At 43.4% G+C, this 13,131-nt stretch overlaps 1 non-coding gene across 1 annotated transcript; it reads right to left on the reverse strand.

Annotated features, from left to right (window-relative positions):
• Positions 1-6,046: 6,046 nt before the first annotated feature.
• trnar-ccg (transfer RNA arginine (anticodon CCG)) lies at positions 6,047-6,119 on the reverse strand. Its single transcript has one exon. It is a non-coding gene; the product is annotated as a tRNA-Arg (tRNA).
• Positions 6,120-13,131: the final 7,012 nt, after the last annotated feature.

The raw sequence follows: 13,131 nt of genomic DNA on the forward strand, positions 1-13,131 counted from the left end.
CTCGGGAAAAAGCGAGCTCTGACTGGGAAAATACGTTTTGAAAGGTAATCCAACTCCCCTCATAATTTTGCCTACTGTTCTGACTTGGTGGTGCACATGCAGCCTATAGCCTGTTTTAGAGAAACGTAATAATCAAATATTGTAAGAGCTTTCATTGTCTGCTTATATGCTCCCTTTATTTATCCTACTGTTCTGACTTGGTGTACAGGGAGAATACTGTAAGAACGGCCCATGTTCTGAATTCTGTCGCAGTACATTTCCAAAGTGCTGAACAAATAGTTTATATTGACTACGTCCGTCCTGTCTTAATTGAAATTATGGATAGCCTCTTATCCGCTCATCATCCCCTTATGCCATAGTTTGTACATCTCAATTGTCAGTAGAAACCACATTTGTTTAAGCTAGTCAGCCATATCAGCTATGTTTTTTTAAAAGGCAGTAAATGAGGCTGAATGAACTGTTTTGTTTCCAGACAAGGCTCCGCTGATAGCCAGGTGTAGCAGTGGTAAGGTGTTGGGACTGTTGTTGGGACTCTGCTGTTGGGACAGCTTTATGTAGGCCCTAACAGTTTGTTGGCACCGTTTGTCACGTTTTAGTGCAATTCATGTATTGTTTAGTGTTGTGTTGTGGCTTTTTCTTTTGCCCCACCAAGATTTACATGCTAAAATCATCATTGATAAAGTATAATGAAGATGATTATTCTACTTAATCAACGTAGGTCTGATTAACAAACCTGCAAGTTAGAACTTCTTCAAAAAACGGTAATTGCAAAATTTATAACAAAAGTCTGCTGTAATATCAGTGTTTTTTGGAGGATCTGCATGCTCTGAATGTATCAAACAAACTATTACTTGAGGATTCATGACGTCTCATCACATTTGATGTAGCCTATGCTCGGTAAATCCAATGTGCGCGCGCGCGATATATCAGTTTGACCCTGACCTCTGTGGGATAGCACGGGGCCTTATATCATGGTGGAGGTGTGAGGCTTTCCTGCCTGTGTGTGTGTGTGTGTGTTGCATGTGGTTGATACTGAACAGGAAGCACATGCCCCACCATGCGTCTAGGGAGTCGGTGGCAGTGGCGGCAGGTGCAGTGTTTTGGTACTTTTGATCTGTCCTCAGCCCACCTTCCTACTATGACACTGTGATTATCCTGTGTACTGAACAGCCTTTGATTCATTTGTCTCCAGGCTATTTTTGGGCTTCATCTTTTCTCCTTTCAATGTTGTTTTACACTGGCTATCTGGTAAACACACACTTGACCAGACGTGCTCAGAGTATGTTCATCGGAATGAGCAGAAGGCGCATATTACTGGACACACGTTGTCGAAGGATCTGGGTTAAGCAGACAGCGTGAAGCACAGGCAAACAGAAAAGGACCAGCACAATATTGTACAAAGGTTGCAATTATATACCTACCCGTGATGCCAAGTCCATACAATGCCAAGTCCATACATACAGTACAGATTATATGTTGGTTAACTGAGGTGATAATTCTGCATGACTAGGAAGCAGAGACCCGAACAGAGCTGAGGAGAAGAAGGGTCATTGTGCCAAAAGCAGCCCATACACAAAGCACTGGTCCACTTTCTTTCAGCACCTGTCTGTTTTGGAAAGAAAACAAATACTTGGTTGGATGGCCATCAAACCCCTGCAACTCATCCAGAACGCTGCAGCCGGCCTGGTGTTCAACCTTCCTAAGTTCTCTAATGTCACCCTGCTCCTCCACACACTCCACTGGCTTCCAGTCAAAGCTCTCATCCACTACAAGACCATGGTACTTGCTTACGGAGCAGCAAGAGGAACTGCCCTTTCCTACCTTCAGGCTATGCTTAAACCCTACACCCTAACCCGAGCACTCCGTTCTGCCACCTCTGGTCTCTTGGCCCTCCCACACCTACGGGAGTGCAGCTCTTGCTCAGCTCAGCCCAGTCCAAGCTCTTCTCTGTCCTGGCACCCCACTGGTGGAACCAGCTTCCCCCTGAAGCTAGGATAGAGAGTCCCTGTCCATCTTCTGAAAACTTCTGAACCACTACCTCTTCAAAGACTGCCTTAATAATATCTTCTTAAACGGAAAGTCCCCAAAATTGGGCATTAGAATATATCTTTTTTAATATGTTTACATGACCTATTTGATTGATTTCCCGCTGTTTTATGAGTCAGAAGACAGACATCCAGACCTTCCTAGGACGATGTCAACGTCCTCTGTCAAATAAACGTATATTTGCCTCCCTCTAGTGGTTGCCTGCATCATTACATCCATTTATATAACTTCACTGCAACATTACGTCAAAGGGGTGGTCCTTTGATAAACATTTAATCAGCTCAACTGCATCATGGCACAGATGGCAAAGCATCCTGAATTTGTCTCGAGCAGGCGGATATAAATACATTACTTTCATAGCTCTACAATAAAGAATGCGACCTACACACACCCTAAAATAAGTAAAGAATATATTGTTTTATATTGTTTATTGTCGGAGGCAGACACAATTGCATATGCTCAGAATGACAAAATGTAGCCTTTTACATAGCCTTTCTCCCCTTGTCTATAGGAGGGTCGCACCAGGTTTAAATGGCCCAAATGTTGATTTAGACATTCACAAATTTGACAGATGTTTACTATCACTAATGTCATGATATGTTTGGTAAAGTAATTGGTAAAGATGGTGACATATCTTGGGTGGATGTTCCTAAAACAGATTATAATTATATATGAACATATTATAAAGTATGAAAAGGCTTATTCATTCACAATTTAGATTTTTTTTAATCGTACCATCATATTTGTATATGTTTTATTGCACTTTTATTGTGTACTAGATCATAAATAAAGAATTCCAGGTGAAAGCCAAAGGTCAAAGCTTTCTGGGGGGTGGGGGGGGGGGGGGGGGGGCACTACTACATGAATAAAAATATTGCCCTCTTTCTAGATTGATGACTAAAACCATAGTGAAACAGTGCAAAACGTCTGTCAGGTCAACTTTAATCCCAAAGCACTCTCCTTCGCACCCCCTCCTCACTCTTCCCCCCAAATAAACAAACAATACAATACAAAAAAAGAAAAGCCTTTCGTGATCTAAAACTCACACTTGACTTTTATTCCCCCTTACTAGCTCTGACTTTCCTGATAGCTACTTTATTGAAGAAAAAATGTACTTACTATGACTGTGATACAGTATTTGGTTGTCCCACCTAGCTATCTTAAGCTGAATGCACTAACTGTAAGTCGCTCTGGATAAGAGTGTCTGCTAAATTGCTAAAATGTAAAAAATGGCTTCAGTTGACCAAATACTGTCTGAGCCAAAAATCACCTCTTACGTACAAGATGGCTCTCTGATGGTGTGGATGGTAGTGGTGTGTGTGTGTGTGCTTCTCCCCAGAGCCACAAACAACCGGCTGGTTTCAGATGGCACCCCCGTGTGCAACTGTCAGAATCTATGTGATTATAGCTTTTCTCAATATCCTTGAAATATCTACTATATTGTTACTACTGTATATTGCCATGTTTTATATAAAGATGCAATATGCAGAAATTGCTCTGTAATTTCCTGTTGTGTTGTCTGCAAACTTGATGATTGAGTTGGAGGCGTGCTTGGCCACGCAGTCATGGGTGAACAGGGAGTTCAGTGTGATTATAGCTTTGCTCAATATCCTTGAAATATCTAACCTATTGAAATATTCACAACACTGTCTGTGAGGGTGGTCCATTTCAGTTTGTCAGTGATGTGTATGCCAAGGAACTTGAAGTTTCCACCTTCTCCACTGCGGTCCCGTCAATGTAGATAGGTGGGTGCACCCTCTGCTGTTTCCTGAAATCCACGATCATCTCCTTAGTTTTGTTGACGTTGAGTGAGAGGTTGTTTTCACAAGGGGGCTGAGAGGAACCCTTGTGGGGCCCCAGTGTTGAGGATCAGCGGAGTGGAGGTGTTGTTTCCTACCTTCACCACCTGGGGGCGGCCCGTCAGGAAGTCCAGGACCCAGTTGCACAGGGCGGGGTTCAGACCCAGGGCGTCGAGCTTAATGATGAGCTTGGAGGGTACTATGCCGTTGAATGTTGAACTATAGTCAATAAACAGCATTCTTACATAGGTATTTCTCCTGTCCAGATGGGATAGGGCTGTGTGCAGAGTGGTGGCGATTGCATCGTCTGTGGATCTATTGAGGTGGTAAGCAAATTGAAGTGGGTCTAGGATGTCAGGTAAGGTAGAGGTGATATGATCCTAAACTAGTCTCTCAAAGCACTTCATGATGACAGAGGTGAGTGCTACGGGGCGATAGTCATTAAGTTCAGTTACCTTTGCCTTCTTGGGTACAGGAACAATGGTGGCCATCTTGAAGCATGTGGGGACAGCAGACTGGGATAGGGAGAGATTGAATATGCCCGTAAACACACCAGCCAGCTGGTCTGCGCAAGCTCTGAGGACGCGGCTAGGGATGCTGTCTGGGCCGGCAGCCCTGCGAGGGTTAACACGTTTAAAGGTTTTACTCATGTCGGCCACGGAGAAGTGGGGGGCCCACAGTCCTTGGTAGCTGGCCGCCTCGGTGGCACTGTGTTATCCTCAAAGAGGGCAAAGAAGGTGTTTAGCTTGTCCGGAAGCAAGACGTCGGTCTCAGCGACGTGGCTGGTATTCCTTTTGTAGTCCGTGATTGTCTGTAGTCCCTGCCACATATGTCTCGTGTCTGAGCCGTTGAATTGCGACTCCACTTTATCTCTATACTGATGTTTAGCTTGTTTGATTGCCTTGCGGAGTGAATAACTACACTGTTTATATTCTGTCATATTACCAGTCGCCTTGCCATGGTTAAATGCGGGGGTTCGCACTTCCAGTTTTGCGCGAATGCTACCATCTATCCACCGTTTCTGGTTAGGGTAGGTTTCAATATTCACAGTGGGTACCACATCTCATGTACACTTCCTTATAAACTCAGTCACCATATCCGTGTATGGGTCTAGATTATTTTCGCAAGCTACCCGGAACATATCCCAGTCAACGTGATCAAAACAATCCTGAATTGGTCAGACCAGCGTTGAATAATATGAAGCACGGGCACTTCCTGTTTGAGTTTCTGCCTATAGGACAGGAGGAGCAAGATGGAGTCGTGGTCAGATTTGCCGTAAGGAGGGCGGGGGAGGGCTTTGTACGCATTCCAGAAGTTTGAATGGTCGAGAGTCTTAGTAGCCAAGTAGGACAGTCGATATGTTGATAGAACTTCGGCAGCCTAATCCTCTGATTTGTTTTGTTAAAATACCCAGCTACAATAAATGCAGCCTCAGGATATGTGGTTTCCAGTTTGCATAAAGTCCAGAAAAGTTATTTGAGGGCCGCCGAGGTTTCGGCTTGAGGTGGGATGTAAACGGCCGTGGCAATGATGGAGGAGAATACTCTTGGGAGATAATATGATTGGCATTTAATTGTGAGATATTCTATGTTCGGGTGAACCAAAGGACTTGAGTTCCTGTACGTTCCTAGAATTACACCATGAGTCGTTAATCAGGAAACACACCCCTCCGCCCTTATGCTTCCCGGAGAGATATTTATTCCTGTCTGCGCAATGTACTGAGAATCCCTCTGGCTTTATCGTCTCCGACAGAGTATCCCGAGAGAGCCATGTTTCCGTGAAACAAAGTATGTTACAGGCCCCGATGTCTCTCTGGAAAGAAATCCTTGCTCTAAGCTCATCAACTTTGTTATCCAAAGATGGAAGCGGTGGATGGTGTGCGCACCTAAGTCGAACCAGCAGGGCACCTCGAGTGCCTCTCTACCGCCGGCGATGTTTTGGGTCGGCCTCTGCAATAAGTTCCATTGCTCTGGGGAGAGTGAACAAAGGATCTGGCTCCAGGGAAGTCGTATTCCTGATCGTAATGCTGGTAGTTCTGGTGAGTTACCGCCGCTCTAATGTCCAATAGTTCTTCCCGGCTAATAATGTAAAAAAAATAGTACATAAAAAACGAAATACTGCAAAGTTTTCTAAGAGCTAGTCGTGATGCTGCCATGTCCATTGGCACCATCTTCTAAGGATAAAAACAAGCCGATTTCAATAGACCCAGGTGGGACTTGAACCCACAATCCCCAGCTCCGGAGGCTGATGCCTTATCCATTAGGCCACTGGGCCAATGTCTGCTGCCTCTTGGTCTCATGTTGCCTACAATTAAACTTTCTTGTTTATTTCTATTTCCATGTTATTGCAAAGCAGAGACGTCACTAGAGATTCATGGATAGGGGGGCTAAGCCTCTTTTAAGGGGGACTGGGCATTCTCCCCCAGGATTTTTTTTAAAGCCTCCAAAACGTATTTTCATCATATATGAAGTATATGTAACAATGGGTGTAAAATCTATCAAAATAATATTATTTTTGGTCAAGGTTGGCCAAAAAGTTGGGTTTGCATGCCTGTATGCCTTTGAACAGACCTGCATCTACAGTCGAGAATCCATCTTGTCCAATTGTTTGGGAACATGACAATTCTGTACCTAAACCCAAGGAGGTCTCCACCACATAATATTAACAAGAAATTTGTGGAGTGGTTGAAAAACGAGTTTTAATGACTCCAACCTAAGTGTATGTATATTTCTGACTTCAACTGTATGTTCTGTGAGCCATGAGAATGATGAGAGAACAATGAGAACAATGGCAGTGTATGCGTTTGATAGTGTCCTCACATTGGGCCGGCAGAATCATTAACCTTTTCCTCATACAAATTCACCATATTGGCAATAGCCGGCCAAGATGACACAATCTTCTTTTTTATCCTAGAACATTTTGCTGTGTCCAATAGTCAGTTGTTCTTCAAGCAATGTTTAGTGGGCCAGACACTCAGTCCTCAGTATTATTTACTTTTAGTCATTCCAAATATTGAGCCCAGTAGATAGGTTACATAATACAGGGTATAACTCACATAATGGTTGTAGTTAAATCACATTTCAGTGGATGGGACAGGTTAATCATTAGGAACAGAGGCTTTGGCCAACCCCATCATTACATCACCCAGCCATCAGGACTTGAGGGAATTGAGCTTGACTGACTGGTCCTACACTAGAAGACCAGTGAGACCAATTTACCTTGTGTTGGGCTGTCACGTCTACACGGCTGGAGGTGTGAAAAAGAGCTGTATGAATCCAGACAATTACAGCCAGGTATAGCATCAGGTACACAACAACAACAAAAAAACACACGCACACACTCTCGGTCTGGTATCTCCACATTCAGAGAGCCGTCACTTATGTGATTTATTGGCTTGGCTGGTTTTTGCTGGATTGTCACGATTGAGCAGAATAGGTTTTACCGCATATGTTAACCTAATCCCAATATGCACCCCTCCGTTAAGTTTTTATTTAGCTGGTGACTAGGGAGGATCATTTGAAAAGCAAGCAGTGTGGGGAATATATCCTAAGGAATAAAGTTATTTCCACTATATTTCCTTATCACACAGATTAAATTAGCACTAAAACAGATCCATGCCCAAACATCTTACTTTTTAATGGTCATTTAATTATTCATTAGTTCTAATGAGCATTTTCTTCTAATTCAATCAATGATTCATGAATAATGTTATTACGTTGTCATAGATCTAGGTTGCTTTTTTGGCGCTTAGGAGGGCACACATTTCCTCTTGAAATGGAAGCTACCGACCAACCCACAGCACAGCACCAACTCGCAGCACTTGTCTCAGCAAAGCCAAGGACTTTCAGACTGCCAGGTTGGGCCAGCACCTTTAGAGGTGGAAGGCACCCACCAGACACACACTGTTAACGGCTTAGACACCCACAGATGACCGTGACCAAATAATGGAGCCTTAGGGATACACCATAGGGATATGGTGTAATCAGTAGTCATTACTCATGCAATTACCCTGGTGCTTGCCTACAGAGCAGCAAATGAAACTGCCCATCCCTACCTTCAGGCTATGCTCAAACCCTGTTCTGCCACCCCCATTTAATTAACAACACAAGTCAGTTAAGAATAAATTCTTATTTACAATGACAGCCTACCGGGGAACAGTGGGTTAACTGACTTGTTCAGGGGCAGAACAACAGATTTTGACCTTGTGAGCTCAGGGATTCAATCCAGCAACCTTTCAGTTACTGGCCCAACACTAACCACTAGGCTACCTGCCACCCCATAAACCTGCGCTTATCTTTTCCTACTAGCCCTGACTTTGCTGATAACTTCATTATTGAGGAAAAGTTGACTTAATACGACTACGATATGTGGTTGACTCACCTAGCTATATTAAGATGAATGCACTAATAGTAAGGCGCTCTGGCTAAGCGTATCTGCTAAGTGACTAAAATGTAAAACGTAGATGATGGGGTGAATCATATGAATCGCACATCTCAAAAGGGCAAAGCATGTGGAGAGGAGTGGTTGAGTGGTAGCTCTCCTGGCACATATAACATCTATGATTCCACACTGGCGACTGTGGCCTGCCCTTCTCTCTGTTTTTCTCACCTGCATGTATCCCATCTGATTTCTTCCCTGTCAAAATAACATAAATATGTTTTTCAGTCGGTATATCATAAAAGGTGTTTGTTGTGTTGGTCCTGTTTTCATGATACAGTACTGGACATTTGAACTGGAACAGCCAGATGCATGAATATAAATTCTGCTATAAAAACTCGGGGATCTTTTTACTGGGTATAGTGAGCCATCAACAGCAGACAGCAGCTGTGAGATGGCAAGTCAGGGGGGAGCACGGTGGGGGTGGGATGTGTGTGTGTGACCGACTGTGTGTGTTTTGGACCATAAATATACCTGCAGTCACTGAGGAAGAAGGGTTTCTCTGGCTGCAGAACAAAGGAGCCTGCTCTAGATGGATCCAATCCCCCGCTGAGTCTATCTGTATCCCAAATGATACCATTTTCCCTACGTACGGTACACTCTTAGAAAAAAGGTGCTATCTAGAACCTAAAAGGGTTCTTCGGATGTCCCCATATGAGAACCCTTTGAAGAACCATTTTGGGTTCCAGGTAGAACCCTTTTGGATTCCAAGGGGAACCCTTTCCATAGAGGGTTCTACACAAAACCCAAAAGGGTTCTATCTGAAACCAAAAACGGTTCTACAAGGAACCAAAAAGAGTTCTCCTATGGGGACAACTGAAGAACCATTTTGGAACCCTTTTTTCTAAGAGTGTAGTGTACTACATTGGATCAGGGCCCATAAGGCTCTAGCCAAAAGTAGTGCGCTATATACGGAATCGGGTGCTAGTTGGGACACAGAGCATGTGTCTAAAACTGCTGAGGATTATGGAAATCCTTTACCCCCACTCATCTCGTTACACGGATGGAACAGGCAGAAGAAGATACAACTTTTTCAGAAGCCCAGGACTGATTATTTTCAACAACTGCCAACAGGCGTCCATACCAGATAAGTCCATGAGAATCCACTATATGCCTGAGCATTAGGATACAGAAGCAATGTTAAGACTGCAATCTTGGGTGCTATTTCAAACTAACAAAATAATCCCATTTGATACTGTATATGCATAATTGTACTGCATATCTGTTGCACAAATCAAAGGCCAATCATGCTCATTAATCATGCAAACTATTGAGAGCTCGGCAAGAGGACATGATCAACACGAAAAAATTACAGAAATTGCACTTTTCTAGCCCACTGATTCTTTGTCCAACAACCAGGTTCAACCTCACAAGCTCACAACATGACTGTACTGCTCAGCTATTGTAAGAGACAGGCTTATGTGAAGTAGCCACAGGCTAGGAGCACTAGCCTTGCACCTGGGTTCAAAGACTATTTGAATATTTCATACTTTTAGCATTTCCTCTAGTCTGTCGCTGGTTGCACATTTAACATGCTGATAGAAATTTGGTAAAACGGATGTAAGTTTCCCTGCATTAAAGTCCCCGGCTACTAGGAGCGCCGCCTCTGGGTGAGCGTTTTCTTGTTTGCTTATGGTGGAATACAGTTCATTCAATGCTGTCTTAGTGCTAGCCTCTGACTGTGGTGGTATGTAAACAGCTACAATGAATACAGATGAAATTTCTTTCAGTAGGTAGTGTGGTCTACAGCTTATCATGAGATACTCTACCTCAGGTGAGCAATAGCTCGAGACTTCCTTAGATATCGTGCACCAGCTGTTGTTTACAAAAATACATATTCCGACGCCGCTGTTCCAGACGCCGCTGTTCGTATAACCAGCCAGCTGTATGTTGATATTGTCGTCGTTCGGCCACGACTCCGTGAAGCATAAGATGTTACAGTTTTTAATGTCCCGTTGGTAGTTTAATCTTCCGTGTAACTCATCGATTTGCAGGATTGCACGTTTGCTAGCAGAATGGAGGGAAGTGGGGGTTTATTCGATTGCCTACGAATTCTCAGAAGGCAGTCTGCCCTTCGGTAGCGGCAACATTATGTACAAAATAAGTATTAAAATAAGTTACAAACAACGCAAATGAACGAACAAAAAAACAATCGGCTGGGGGCACGTAAAACGTCTGCCGTCTTCTCCAGCGCCATCTTATAGATCTTGAACCCAGGTCTGAACCCAGGTCTGTTAGCACTCGGTCTTCATGCGTACAAGAAGTTTGTGAGAAGTTTGACCAGTATCTGCATGGCAGAGAGTTCATCACAATACCCAGCGACCACAAACCGCTTGAGACGATCTTCAAAAAATCCGTTCTCACAGCACCCAAGCAACTGCAGAGAATGTTGCTAAGGCTACAAAGATACCAACTCCACGTGCAATGCAAGCAAGGCAAAGAACGGCATGTAGCTGACTTCCTGTCCAGAACAGCTCAATCAACCACAGAGCACAGACAAATTCAAACACCAGTCTACGCCATGGATCTAGCCACAACTGACCTGGAACAGGTGGATCACACCAGTGATGTCAACATCTCAACTAAGACAATGGAGACAATCAAAGCACACTGTTCACAGGACCCACTGTTTCAGGCTCTGTACACACAAATAAAAAACATCTGGCCTGGAACAGAACAGGCTGTGAGTCACACACTGAAAGATTTCCGGACGTACAAAGAGGAGCTCACCACAGAAAATGGAGTGATATTTTAAAGGAAACAGAGTCTTCATCCCTGACATGTTATACGCATACTTTCTACACAAAATACACTCTGGCCACTCAGGCATAGAGGCCAGTCTCAGAAAGGCACGTGACGCTGTTTTCTGGCCAAGGATTACGGAGAACGTAGAGATCTTTATCAGCAAATGTGCAACCTGCAACCCCATCCAGAAGAGACAACAAAAGGAGGATCACCCCCCACCAAATCCCTCTCCTTCCATGGTCCAAGATCGGGATGGACTTAGTTACTCACAGTCAACAAAAGCAACTACCTATTCATGGCCGATTATTACTCGGACTACTGGGAGCTCGACGTGCTGACTGACACCACATCAGACACCATCAGTGAATGCTGCAAAAAGCAATTCAGCAGACATGTTGTTGCTCCGGGAATGGACTTTCTAAAATGTGCTAATGAGTGGAACTTTAAACATGTGACGTCATCACCATATCACAGCCAAAGCAATGGTCAAGCGGGAATCAGCTGTGAAAATTGCCAAAACGCTCCTAAAAAAGGCTGTGATGGATGGTGAAGACCCATGGAAATCAGTGTTGGAATGGCGGAATAATCCAACAGAGGGACTTAACAGTTTTCCGGTACTGTGACTCATGTCTAGACGCGCACGCACAATCCTACCCACCATGAATAAACTGCTCAAACCCCAAGTGGTACAAAATGTCATTCCAAGAAAACAAAACACCACTATACCACACATGCCTGTGACATGCGCAACATCATTCAAGGACCGCCTCTTGTTTTGGTATAAAACTGAAGGAAGGGGCTGGAGAAATCTAACCAGTAATACTTTTGTCGCTATATATTTTAAGCTGTGATGGAGGAAGACAATGGAACTAAGCTCATGAGGCATTTATAAGTTATCAACGGCTATATATCATTAATTAAGTTCAAAAATGGATGTACCAATCCCAGACTGCCCCTTTAGTGCATGAGATAAAAGTTTATAAAAAGGAAAATCTCTTGAAGTGATGACCTACAACCGATAATTGCTGTTGACTTTAAATAGTCCACATGAGATAGGTCGGCTGCTTCCCAATTCTGATCTTTTTCCCAATTATTGGCAAAAGAGCTGATCTGATTGGTCAAAAGCCAATTAGTGGAAAAATATCCGAATTCGGCTGCCTGTGTAAACACAGCCATAAATAACACATCTATGAGAACGGAGATAAATGATCAGACTTCAGATTTTTCAGCACACGTGCTGGGTTCTTTTACCATGCTAAGTATTGACAGTATAATGTCAGTTGGCCCTGACATTTAATGTCCACAGTCTCCAGATCTCACAGTCCGAGTTTGAAGGACAGTCGTGTCGATTTAGAAACATCGACACGTCCAAGGAGAAGAAAAAACAATCACCTATAGTACCCTTCATGAGTCAAAGAGGATATAAGCCAATCACTTTGCTGACCCAGGCTTGGGAGGTGTTTTCAGGCCATACCTGCACCTCTACTCCTGCAATAATGCCACTAGAACCGTCTGTGCAGTAATATAGACGCCAAGACTCCTGATTGATTGAATTTCCCCTAGTCTCTAAGATAATGTGGCCCCCCTCCTTTCCTCCTCAAGCTCAATTCCACAAATGTAATTCCAATTAAATTCCCTCTCCCTATAAATTCCATCAATTCAAAATTCCTGCAGGGAAAACCACATGATATAATGATTTTATGTGAAGCTAACGTGACAACATGTCAGATAACATATGACGACATGAAACTGCACATGTGAAAACATTGAGCACATTTGAAAATATATTTCACATGGGGATGAAACATTTCAATAAGTGATATCATGAAACTACACGTGACAACATTTGAACGTTTTTCACATGTAAAACTGCAAATGAAAAAATGCAATTCCACATGTGAGAGTTAGATTTTCACAAATTTGAAACTGCAAGTGTCACATTTGCATCTGCAATTCACATGTTAAGAGAAAACATGTTATTCTCCTCACATGTGAAAAGGCGGTGTTAACTTGTGAACTCTAAATGTAATACATGTGAACACATGGTTTCACATGTGAACAACTGACCTGACACGGGTCTCTTTTGTCTTCATATGTGAAAGAA

Source organism: Salvelinus alpinus, chromosome 8, assembly GCF_045679555.1.
Source record: "Salvelinus alpinus chromosome 8, SLU_Salpinus.1, whole genome shotgun sequence".
Classification (NCBI taxonomy): Eukaryota; Metazoa; Chordata; class Actinopteri; order Salmoniformes; family Salmonidae; genus Salvelinus; species Salvelinus alpinus.